The sequence below is a fragment of the Oxyura jamaicensis genome, chromosome 3 (assembly GCF_011077185.1).
Source record: "Oxyura jamaicensis isolate SHBP4307 breed ruddy duck chromosome 3, BPBGC_Ojam_1.0, whole genome shotgun sequence".
NCBI classification, from domain to species: domain Eukaryota; kingdom Metazoa; phylum Chordata; class Aves; order Anseriformes; family Anatidae; genus Oxyura; species Oxyura jamaicensis.
This window is the reverse complement of record NC_048895.1, coordinates 54,527,616-54,540,024: the sequence shown is the minus strand read 5'-3', so window position 1 is coordinate 54,540,024 and position 12,409 is coordinate 54,527,616. Positions and strand designations below refer to the sequence as shown.

The following is a 12,409-nucleotide window of genomic DNA, read 5'->3' as shown; positions in this document are numbered from 1 at the left end:
CAGGGTTCAAGAGAAAAAAACAACTGCACATGAACATTTATCTTGAGTATAACTTCATAACCAGAAGTGGCATTCACAAAAGTCCCAATGAAATCATATAGATGTAAATTCCTGCTTCTTTTCTCCTTCAAAACAGATTTTTTTCTTAATAACACAACAGATGTTCCTGTTTTCAGTATTGATTTAGGGCCCAAAGTCATAGTCATTTAGCAAATGCCATTAAAATGACCACAGACCTGACTGCAGCACTGAATAAAGTGCCCATCTTGTGTGTGCTGTTTAGGTTCAATCTTTCCCAAAACTATATACATACAATGCACTGTTAAAAAAAGAAACCTTTTTGGTTTTAAAATTTAATCATCTATCTGTATAATGCTATCATAACTGAGATTTAAGTTTGTCTGAAAAATGGAAGAAATTCTTCACATCTTCAAATGTGAAGATTTCAGATGAAGTATTTTTGAAGACTATACCTTAGATACTTTTTAGAACTTAGTATGTAAGTACACCTGTAACTGATTTAGCAAACTATAGAGAAGCTGAGGTGCAAGAAAAAAAATAATTGAACCCAAGTAAGCAGAGTAACCCAATGTAATGCTTCACCCAACTTCAAAAATAGCTTTTTACTCTTTTCATCCACAATATAATTATCTACCTTTTCTTGGTATCATTAAAGATGATATAATTTTATGATATCTATATGAGTATATAGTTACATGTATGCATAAAGAAAAAGACATGCACAAATATACTTAATTATATATTCATAGCCTACATAGGAAAATACAAAATTCAGACCTCTTTCTTCAATGTACCCCTGTGAATTTATGCTGTTTTTCAAAGAAGTAAGATAAAAAAGGAAGCAACTCCCCCCCTTTCCCTTCCATAGCTTTGGTACCTGTCTGCTTTTTTCCCCCTCCGAAGAAAACCAGAACAATTTAATTTTATTAAATAGACAGTGAAAGTTGCATGTTGTTGTAGGAAGACGTAGTTTTGGTCTAAATTCTGATCTATGTTATTGTACAGTATTCAAACAAAACAGCCATCCCCCGCAAACCAACAACCCTGAATGACTTCAATGGCTTCTTGTCTTCCCCAAACTCAAGGCAGATTCTTAACACAATTGGTAGAAACAGATTCTTTTTTTTTAGGAGGTAGAGGAAGAAGACCATTAAAGCACTATTTGGCCTAATTTTTCTTGGCACACTGTGAATTTCTTCAAAGGAAAAGAGAATGTGTTATCTAAATAAAGCATCTTTTTCCAAGTCAGTTTTGTCCTTTGCTCTCTGAAGACAAACTTTTCTTCACTCTTGCAAAGACGCAAAGGCTTTCTTTTGATATGAAGGAGACAACTGCCATACAATGTCATTTCCCTGATGGAGCTTGTAATGTGAAGTGGAGGGAAAAGATTTAAAATGCGCAGTGGTGCAATGCTCCAAGGGAAAATTACAAAGGGAAAAGAGAAGAGGAGGACCATTTGGCAATAACTTTAAAAGATTTCAGTCATACAAGCAAGCTTTTCTTATGTAAATATTGTATCTTAATATACCCCTCCCCCTTTTCTAGCTGAAAACTGTTATATTTCAACAAATGCAGTGAACTGAAAAGTTCTTTCCATGCTGGATAAGTGAGCTCCTTCCCATTACTGGGTAAAGATATGAGCACAGATGAAGAAAGTGTGCAAGTGCATTTTTATGTTTTAAAAAAGAAATAATAGATTCTGAAAGGTTCTTTTATGGAGTGTGGATGGGACTCTGGAAAAGACAGAAGTCTCTACAGATATCTGTCTCTCCAGTGTCCTTCATTTGCTTTAAAAATACACAGGAGACTTGTACCTTGCAGGTAAGCTGAAATTGGTCTCGACCTACTAATATTTCAACACTATTACTTCCTATAGCATGTATATCTTCTAAGCTGTGGGGCTGTTCATTGTCTCAAATTGAGGTACAACCTATTTCATGTTACCCACTATGGACATCAATCTCAATTGTAGCTCATGAAAGCACACTGCTGTACAACAGCTCTAAATCAAAAAGTAGGAAACTATTTCCAGTTAGACAGAGTGGAAATTAAATAAAAGGAATATACTAGCTTTGGCCAGAACAATAAGAAAACAACTGAAGTCTAAAAAAAATTGCTTCCGTACCCTAAAAGACCTAAATGGCAGAACCTAATTCTGAAATTTCATCTGGCAAGGCAATGACTTTCCCTTTCATCCTCCCATGTAATGTCACTCTTAGAAGGCAGACAGTTCTCAGTCTCTGGAAAGGGCCCAGCAAGTGGAAAGACTCAGCACCATCCCTTGCAGAACTTTGTTCTTCCCCCATTCCCTATCACAGCACTGCCCAAGGCACGCATGAGCTAACTCAGCAATTTTGAAAGGCGACAACCTGTAAAAGTAAATGTTAAATTATTCTGAGATCGGGTGCAGTGTGCAGTACAGAGTTCCTCCACATATTATTCTGCTCTATGATGGCCTAGAATGGAAAGTTTCTTTAGGGAGAAATAATCAGGTATTACTTCAGCCTTTAATTCTCACTCCACAGTGGGCCTCCTTTGAGTAAAGACTGCCAACTGTGACAAATTGTGCTGCATCAGTGCTATAATATGAAGTGGAGTCCATTAAGAACTGAGCTGAGATCACCAAACTCATTTTGATTAACCTCCAGGTCACTAAACACTTATAAATATGTTACACAGCAGCTGCTAAACATATTTATATATGCTTAAGGTCACGGCATCATCTGTTGGTTGTTGGAGTTAAGTCAAAAATCTTATGTTTCCTTCTGTGCTGCTTTTAGTAGAGGAATATCCAATGTACTATTTAAGAAGTAGTTATGTCAAAGTATACTACCAGACTCTCTCCTACACCTCTCAATTCCCTCCCCCATTTTTCTGGAAGGCAAACAAAAATGAAGTCTATTAAAAACTGTTTGCTGTACATGTAGTGACATCTAATGGCAAAAATTCAACTGACTGGCTATGAATTCTATAGCTGAACAAACCCCGTTAACTATAGGACTTCACAGTATTTACCACATAAACACCAATGGTTGGGTTGCTTAGGAATAACACAAGTGATAATTAGGAATAAGAGGAAGAAAATAAGAAAAGAAACATTTATGTAAGCGTAATAAAATTGTCTTCATGGTGAGATGCAGTAATCCTCCAAGGGAGTGAACTAAACCCCAGTACTTGACCCTTTTGCCTTTTGCACACAGACAACACAACACATTAGAAAATGTAATGGTCAGGGAAATCCTGCATTATGTATGTGCTAGATGACCTGTCAGGTATTTTCCAGCTCTAACTTCTCTAATACTGTGATCCCAGATCATATATTTTCCCCCATTTAGAAGAAAAAGCAGCTGGCTAATACAAATTTAGGATTATGCTACCCGTTTAAAAGACCATACTTAAGCCCACACATTTCTTCTTACTGCTCTACTGTTACAAGATGTCCATGTTTTCTGCAAATAGAAGAGATTAAAAATGGGAAGGGAGGGGGGGGATCTGCTTGCTACTCTGTTGAGAATTTACTCATTTACAGCACTTGGATAACGTCAGAGCCAGTTGATACGCTTGAGAAAAGGGCTGCCACTCAGGGGGACCTAGAGAGGCTGGAGGAATGGGCTGACAGGAACCTGATGAAATTCAACGATGACAGGTACACCTCACAGGGAAGAGCCCCCTGCAGCGATGCTGGCTGGGGCTTGATGGGGGTGAGCAGCTTTGCTGAAAAGGCCCTGGGGGTGCTGGCAGACTGGGAGCTGAGCATGAGCCAGCAGTGTGCCCTGGCAGCAAAGAGGGCCAACAACATCCTGGGCTGTGTGACCAGGAGCACAGCCAGAGGTGAAGAGAACTGATCTTCCTCCTTTACTCAGCACTCACCAGGCTGCATCTAGAGTATCATGTCTGGCTACAGACCCCCCAGTAAAGGAGAGAATGATAAACTGGTGTAACTTTCACAGAGGGCCCTTAAGATGGTCAGAGCTGGAGTACTTGCCCTGAATGGGCTGAGGGACCAGGTCTGGTACAGCCTGGGGCATAGACAGCTTCTAGAGGGTGGAGGGAACACCTAACAGCAGCCCTCCTGAACCTCCAAGGAGGTCAGCAAGAAGATGGAGTTGGACTCTTTACAGTGAGGTATGGTGGCAGGACACAAGACAATGGGCAAGAGTTAAAACATGAGAAGTTTAGACTGGATATAAGTAACCTTTTCCCAGTGAAAACAGTTTGGCATTGGATCAGGTGGCCCAGAGAAGTTGTGCGGTCTCTCTGTCCTTGGAGGTTTTCAAGACCTGACTGGATAAAGCCCTGAGCTCTCAGGTCAGCCTGCATTGAGGAAGAGGCTGGACCAGAGACTTACTGAGGTCCCTTTCAGCCTGAATGACCCTGTGGTCCTTAACTGTCATCTTCATTGTGCTGTTGATGGTCTGGCATACTATCAGGTCCAAAATAAAAATGGTCAAATTCAAAACATTCCCTTTTGAGAAGGTTGTGTTCTGCTCTTTTGTTTTCCTTCATTTGCAATCTACCCGAAGCTTAATCTGCACTTAATCTATTTTCTCTGCAAAACAAGTAGCACCAGATCTAATTGTGACTTCTGAGCTAATGCAGAAGTCCACGTATTTGAAAAGAGGGGATGACATGCAAGATCTGGTCATCGTTAAAAAGCACAACAAAGAAATCCTAAGAAAGAAGAGCACTGACAGTACAAAGAAGCACACAAGTGATCTCAGCTGCTGATCAGTGTCTCTCATATAGGGATGTCTTTCTTTAACTGGGCCCAAAATCACCAGCAGGTTAGTGTGGTGTCCCCAGCTGCCACACAGAAGTCACTCTGTGGCACTGAGCACATTGTCTTGAACGCTTGTTGGTATCTGATTTAGCGTCTCCTCATGGATGCCATCTGATGAAGGATTTTATTGCCATCTTCCTGAGATTTGAACAGGCAACTGACTACAAAATGGAGTCCAGAGGTAGGTCCAGTTTAGCTATGGACAATGTTTCTCAGAAGGACAAGAAATGAAAACTCAGCTTTCTGTACGGAAACACATCCAAGCACAGACGTGGGGCCTCTCAGCCAGGTCTGCCCGAAGGACAGGAGGGATTCACAGGGGAGCCTCAAAAGCAAGGTGCTAAAAGAGAGGGGCCTTTCCTCAGCTCTGCTGCTTGGGCGCACTGCCATGGGCTTGGCTGCAAGGCCCCAGGCTGGCAGCACGGGACAGCGAGGTGACAAGGAAGGAGTGGTGCTGGAGGTCTATGAGGCCCACAGCCATCTTCATGGCCGTGCAGGGTGGGAAGGGTGCGGCTGCAGTCTCTGCGAGGCTCCTGGTGCTCCTGGGGTGGGGAACGGCTGGTGTGAACTTGCCATCCCTGTCCCAGCCTCCATGATGGGCCAGCAGGGGACACCGCCAGGGAGACCTGCAGGAATGAGCTCAGGTTGGGAAGAGCCACCCCTGAGTCACACACGTCCCGGCTGCCACAAGCTTGCACCTAGGATTATTTGGATGCCTCTGCATTGTGCTGCCTGATGCTTTCCACAGTACTTGCATAAGGCAGTGATTTCTCTGTTATTCAGCCCTAGGCACTGGACCTGAAAAATTACCCTGTTACCGTGACCTGGCCACCTGAGCAATTGGCTGGTGGGGAAAAAAAAAAGGCCCACAAGCTCATGGAAGTTTGCCATTCTCGCTCCAGATCTTTAACCTACATTGGTTTTGCAACGAATGCACTGTAGCATCTCCAGGGAGTAATTTGTGTAAACATTTTAAAAGGAACATTTTTTTTTTAATGCTGACACACTGCTAAGGTGGCTACTTGATTACAAACTGTGAAAATGACTGCGTTAGGCCATGCTCACAAATCACAGTGTACTGACCAAATTGCCCTGTGCTTATCTGTGCCAGGTCTGCAGCATGACAATATTTCCTCTCTCTTTTAAATGTCAAAGTATGATTTGGGGGGTTGTTATTTAAACACACTGACCTGCACAATAACTAGAAGTACTTTATTTAAATCTGTCTTGAGCTGGGACTAGCCTTAAGCGCTTATAATCTGTCATACTTTGACACCAAATGGATTATTATAATGAGAATAATTCAGGAGTGAGACCTGTAAATGCTTTCTCCCTGGAGAACTGACACGTAAACATGTGCATGCAGATACGTATGCTCATTTGTTATAGATTTTCCTTCTTGCTGTATTATGAGCTTCCTTGGAGAGGTGAAACCGTTTCTGTCATCAGGGAATATGGGAGAACTGGAGGAGGGAGAAGAGAGCAAGGGAATATAAAAAGCAATGTTGCTTGCTTTGCTCTGACTGGAAGTTCATCAGTGAGTCATCACTGTTACCAAAGGCCAACACACATGAAATCTGAATACTGTCTTGAAAAGCTATAAAAAGGCATTAAAGGCAATTCCCATGTAAATAAAACAAACAAATTCAAAATACCACGTATGAAAGCTAAGTATCTTCCTCTCTCGTTAGCTGCTACTATAAATGTACTAACCTGGATTTCCATTTCCTCCCTTTGTTCAGCAGGGAAGCTCACCACTTGCAATAACAAAGTTTTAGAAAAGCAGCCATGAAAACTGGTGATATGACAGGTGTTAGCTCTGCCATGAGGCTTTTGATGAAATCCATTTTTCAGGTTAGAAGGAGAAAGAGAATTTTATACTTATGTGTGTGCATGCGTGAAAAGGGAGGCCAAGGCTCTGAAATGCACATGACACTGACAAAACACCATGAAACAAAAATGAAAAATCATACAGATTTGTACTCTGTGTGCGTGTCTGTCTGTCTGCTGACACCTGGTACACAGAACGAAAGCCAGACTATTCGGCACAATGACAAGGCCTAAAGGCAATGCTAAAAATGGGGAATAATTTTCTAGCATCATAATTATATGATAGTGCACATCACCTTGTAATCCACTGCAAGCAATCTGACCAAGTAAACTGCCTGTTTTCTTGGTCTGACTGATCTAAAGATTATTACATAGCATACATTTTTGGAAGAATAACAGAAATAGCTTTTCTAAATATACTCCTTTTCTTCTGATTATGCAAATACTTTTGCCTTTAGCATCATCATCATTATTTATATTTCACTAAGAAACAAGCAAGGAGGGGGAAGAAACTAAAAAATCAGTTGCCCCTATCAGACTGATTTGATGGTTAGTCCCTCAGAAAAGCAGCCACAAAACCTTATGTTTGTTTATGTGCTATTATCATCACATTAACCATTTTTGCAGCAAAAACATCTGCCTGACAGGCTACCTTTCTTGATACTTATTTAAAGCCCAATAAAACATAAGAGTGTCACACTACATCAAACACTGAAGAGCAACAGAAGAGGCATATGTAATTCATGAATATTGATGTTAATAACGATACAGCTACAGAACATTTGTACTGCTGAATGCAAGTTAAAATCAGAATAAATGTCTCTATCCCATTTACAGATAACAAAAACTGAGGAAGAAATCCAAGATTAGTAATGGTCTAAAATACAGCCAGAAGAATAATAAAGTAGTTGACTACAATGAGGAAAACAGCACAAGCCCGCAGAAACAAATCCTTAACTTCATTTGATCCTGGTGATATAAGGGTGTGTGACTGAAAGACATGAAGGATATTTAGTGAAATGCAGTAGTATTTTTTTTTTATTATTTTTTTTAGAGAGCTCCTTCTGTGTTAATTAGAGTCTTTTTGGTCTGAATTTCACAGTGACTGCAGCATTTGGTCGCCAGTCTTCAAACCCCCAGGGATTCCCTGAAATGTCTTTATTAAACAGCATTCTTACAATTGCAGCAAGACCTCCACACTTGAGTTTATTTGTATAAGAACAAAGTCCTCTGTAGTCATTGCAACCTCTGCTAGATAAATGCAATATAATGCTGTGTGACAGAAAACACAGGACTACTGAAAAGCAGGCCAAGTCAAATGCCTTGTAATCCCATCGAAGCTCTGCTCTTGGTGACCCCTGCCTACCTGCCTGACAATGTGGATTTAAACTGCAGCTCTCAAGGCAGCTGCTTCCACCTGTCCCCTTCAGATAGAATATCTCTGCACTAAAAGGAGATGCATTTCTCAGCCCGAGTGTGTGATGGGTGAAAGAGGGATGCTGTTCAGCAAGCAGAAGCATGCAGAAACTGTGTTTCTAGCAAAAAAAGGTTTTTTAAAAAATTGCCTTCTACGCATGATGCAGCCAAGCTGAATCAGAATGCCATGAAGGGTGATTTAGCCTGGTGTGACTTGATATCAAAGTGAGGAATGACTCATATGACTCTCTCACTATGTCCCTTCTATTTTTGTGCATGTTTATAAATAGCTTTATTAAGAAGTCGGAAGGCCCTATGAACTCTCTCCCAGAATGATGACTTGAAAGTAGGTAAGAGTCTGTTCCCAGTACACTCATAGCTAGGAGGTCACCAAAGCGTAGTGATAAAAAGCTACAGGAAGCTAAGGACACACTGTGTATTTCGTCGATTCAGGCTCCTCTGGTGTGGCACCACCTCTGAGAGGCTTGACTCCCGTGCTCCCTGTTCTTTCATCTTGGGATGCAATTCTCTTGCTGCCTCTCACCTCATCCTTGCAATGCTCAGTCATATTCTAGCACTACTTTTGAGCACCACTCAGCTCCACTGAGCTCACTGTGCTGGCAACCAGCTGAAAATCTAATAAAATCCTGATCATTTCATGCCAGCTCCTCAATGTATCTTTTCATAGTAAATGTCATCTGGCTGACAGCACGCTGAACACAACTGTGCATGTGCAGCAGCATGGAGAGGAAGTTCTCCAAAGGGATTTCCCAGCAGACACATTTTCACTTACCTATCTTTGCCCAATAGCCTGGAGCTATTACATGTTTATCAATATTATTACTACCACTACTACCATCAGTCTCAGCATTTTGGCACTCCAGACAGTTTCACAACAGCAGTGTGGTGCATATGTCAACATAGTTTTAGCTGGCTCTTTTCTTCATCTTTGGCTCAGAAGATGCCTGAAACCTACTGTGACAACTGCAACAGGTATTTAATGTGTTAGTGAAACTGGTGGCTCTCATAAAGAAAAAAAAGAAAGAAAGAAAGAAAGAAAGAAAAAAAAAAAAACTACCTTACTGCTGTTAACTGTTTAATATGATTCTCACAAAGTTACTTATATGGCAAGTTTGAACAGATGCTCCCCAGCCGAACTCCATTCCTGAAGTGTAGGTCTCTTCCCATTCATATTTCCCAAGGTAGCATTGCTAAGAATTATTTAATGTTCTTTCAATGATCACCATTGTAAAACAGTGTAAAACCTTAAAACCACTGTAAAACCTGAAACCCGCCTACCATTTTTTATGTCTCTCACTTTCTGTCACAAAAACCCTAGACTGTTCAGTCACAGCCTTGTACTTGCAGAATATATGTGCCAAATCACACATGGCAGTCATGGCATTAGCTTTCTTCATGAGTCCCATTAAACAGATGGCTATTCTCCTGTTTTCTTCTGACTAGTTCAGTGATTTTAACTAGTAGATCTTCTGGCTAGTAGACAAAAAGACAAACAAAGTGAAAACCTGGTTTCCTCACCTGAAGCATTTCTTGCCAACCAAAGAATGAGCATTTGGCCTAAAGTTCTCCTTAATGAAGTACTCCATTCTGAATACTCTAAAGATCATGTTTTGAAGTACAGAATTTCTGCGTAACATCTGATTCAGAGGCAAAATGTTAATACACTACAGAGCCCTACACTGCTATTTTTATTCAAAACAGTACTTCTATAGAGGACAACAGCTCTCTTAAATAACCAAATCAAGCCAAAAATAATCCTGACATGATAATAATCAAATTAGAATAGTCTCTGAGACGACTGAAAATTATCATTCATGATTCTGAAAATCACCCTTCCTTCCCACCATACTTCTGCTTTCACAATTTACAAATTGTTACTTTCCAAAGGAGGGAAGGAGTAGGACTCTTGAGGTCTGTGGTTAATCTCTAATGGCATGAACAGCATACAGCAGTCTACTTGATTGATGAGTAACCAAAATAGAAAAAAAAAACGCCTCCCCAAATCACTGGTTGCCTGCATGAGCTCTGCAGTATGGTGACATTCAGGGCTCCAGAATGATGGATTTACCTTTTAGCGAAACAAAATTCCAGATAAAAACATATTTCTCTCCGTCTCCCACAAGAAATGGCTTTGGTTGGCTCAGCACGCAAAGTTTCTTCCCATCCTTACACAATTTTATCAGCAATTTTGAGCTGGTCTACAAAATGCATCTCCATTAAAAAAAAAAAAAAATCACATAAGAGAGTTTCCAGCTCCTCCTTTGCTATAGTAAATGCATACAAGCTAAGTTGTGCTTCACCCCTCTTAATACGTTGCAGAAACTATCCAAGTATGGTTCTGCTTCGAAAAGCAAACCATGAGGAAAGGAAGTCCCCTTTCAAAAAAAAAAAAAAAAGAATAAAAACCCCAGAGCTTGATCTAAATGACTGTTTCTCGCGAAGATGGAAGAAGCATGGATCTAGAAATTACAGTTACAGGAATCTTTATTATTTGGACTTCAAATCACACACAAACTCGGCACAGAGATAAAATATTCCACCCCTTGCTGCAGCCATCCCCAGGTGGAGCAAGTGCAGGAGTTACTCTCAGCTCACAGCAACAGTCACCTAGGCCAAGAAGCAATAGTGCTTCATCCGATTAAACTATACAGGGACCTTTTTTATTTTATTTTGGAAGCCAAAATGCAGTTTCACTGACTGGAATTTATTGCTTGGATATTCAAAGAATACCAGATAGCAAGGGAGGGCTTATTTCAACACAATCTGTCAGGATCCCTAAAGGACAGCAGAGCTGTGGGAGTCTTTGGAGGGGTGGGATGGGGGGCAAACAACCCCACACCTTGAGATTTGAGAACTGAAGATTTGAAAACTGATTTTGATCTGGAGATTTGATTTTGAACTGGATTTGAACTGGATTTGATTTTGAACTGGAGATTTGAAACTGATTTTGAGGGCTGAATTTGAACAGGAGAGATTCCTTCCCGGTAACTGCGTATGAATGCTAACTAAAAGACTGGGCAGAAAGAGCCTTTCTGCCAGGGGCTTATTTCAAAGACAACAGATAACGCACCCCGGCGCTGGCTCCAATTATGGCTCCCAGTCCTATCTTAGCCTCGTTTACTTTGGGGATTTCACAGTGGGCAGCCTTTCATCTAGAAGCCTGGTTTGAATAAGCAAAGAAACTTGAATGAGTACTTAACCTTCCTGCACTCCAGCGCACTTCCCAGCAGAGAACAGCACCTCCAAGCTTAAGAGGAAAAGGGAAAACAATGGAAAATACATACTCTCTCCAAGGATTAAAGACATGAAGTTTTATTGTAGCACTTCAAGTCTTCCTGCTACATAACTACAGCTTTTTAAAATCACAATTAGAATTTTAAACTCAAAGTTTCAAGATCAAAAAGGCTAGACTGGAAAATACTGCATAGAAATTGACAGGATCTAGGATGTTAAACACCTGAAAGAGTTCTGTTTTTTATTTATATTATTCTTTTTAAAAAATTTATTTGCAATTTTCGCCTTGATCTTTTTCCTTTTGACATTTTAATGCACCGTGTCCATTACTATATTTCCTCACCAGTACCTTCTAGTCCATCAGCAGTGCTGCATTACCCTGCCGTTGGAGAAAATAATATGGAAAAAGTGCTTTGCTGGCACCAGCGACATGGAGTATGAATTATACATACATAGCAGCAGAGAAACGCTGATGGAAGGTTAGTCTGTGTATGTGTGTGAGCGTGCGTGTGCATATATATACACACACAGGCTATCAAGAAGACATATAGAATACATGTTTTTATCTCATTTACGCTTATTTTAACTGTCTCTCTGTACAACAGAAATCCTCTAATATCATTGCAGCTTTTTTAGATCAGTTTGAGGACTGGATACAAACTTATCTATATTATTTTCAGCTCACCACAATGAGGCTGTAGTATGTAGTCTCACTGTCCTGAACAAGTACTGGGAGCCAGTCATGGGCTCCCCGTATGGCTATGGGCTTAATTATCCATTAACTATAGACAAAACTGTATGCCTTTTCATTAGAAAGGAAAAATGTCTGTTACTTAAGATGATAAAACAAATATTTTAAGATTTCATTTTATAAAGAGATGGATGTAAAACCTATTCATATACAACTGCACACATTTCTAATACATCAGTCCAAAAGCAACTATATATTTTTTCCTCAGGTTGTGGGATCTCTGCATATGGAGCTCTCCCAAAAGTTCTGAGGCGGTTGGCCTTGGAGTTCTTTTTATACTGAAGCTGAAGAAACTTGTCAAAGATCTACACAAAGGGTAAGGGGCCTTAAGATGATGGCAGTGGGCAGGTTGCTGC

The 12,409-nt window shown here is 40.5% G+C and overlaps 1 protein-coding gene across 3 annotated transcripts in view; it reads right to left on the bottom strand.

Annotated features, from left to right (window-relative positions):
- ARID1B (AT-rich interaction domain 1B) overlaps positions 1-12,409 on the bottom strand; it is a 323,165-nt gene that overhangs the window by 42,919 nt on the left and 267,837 nt on the right. The window lies entirely within an intron of this gene.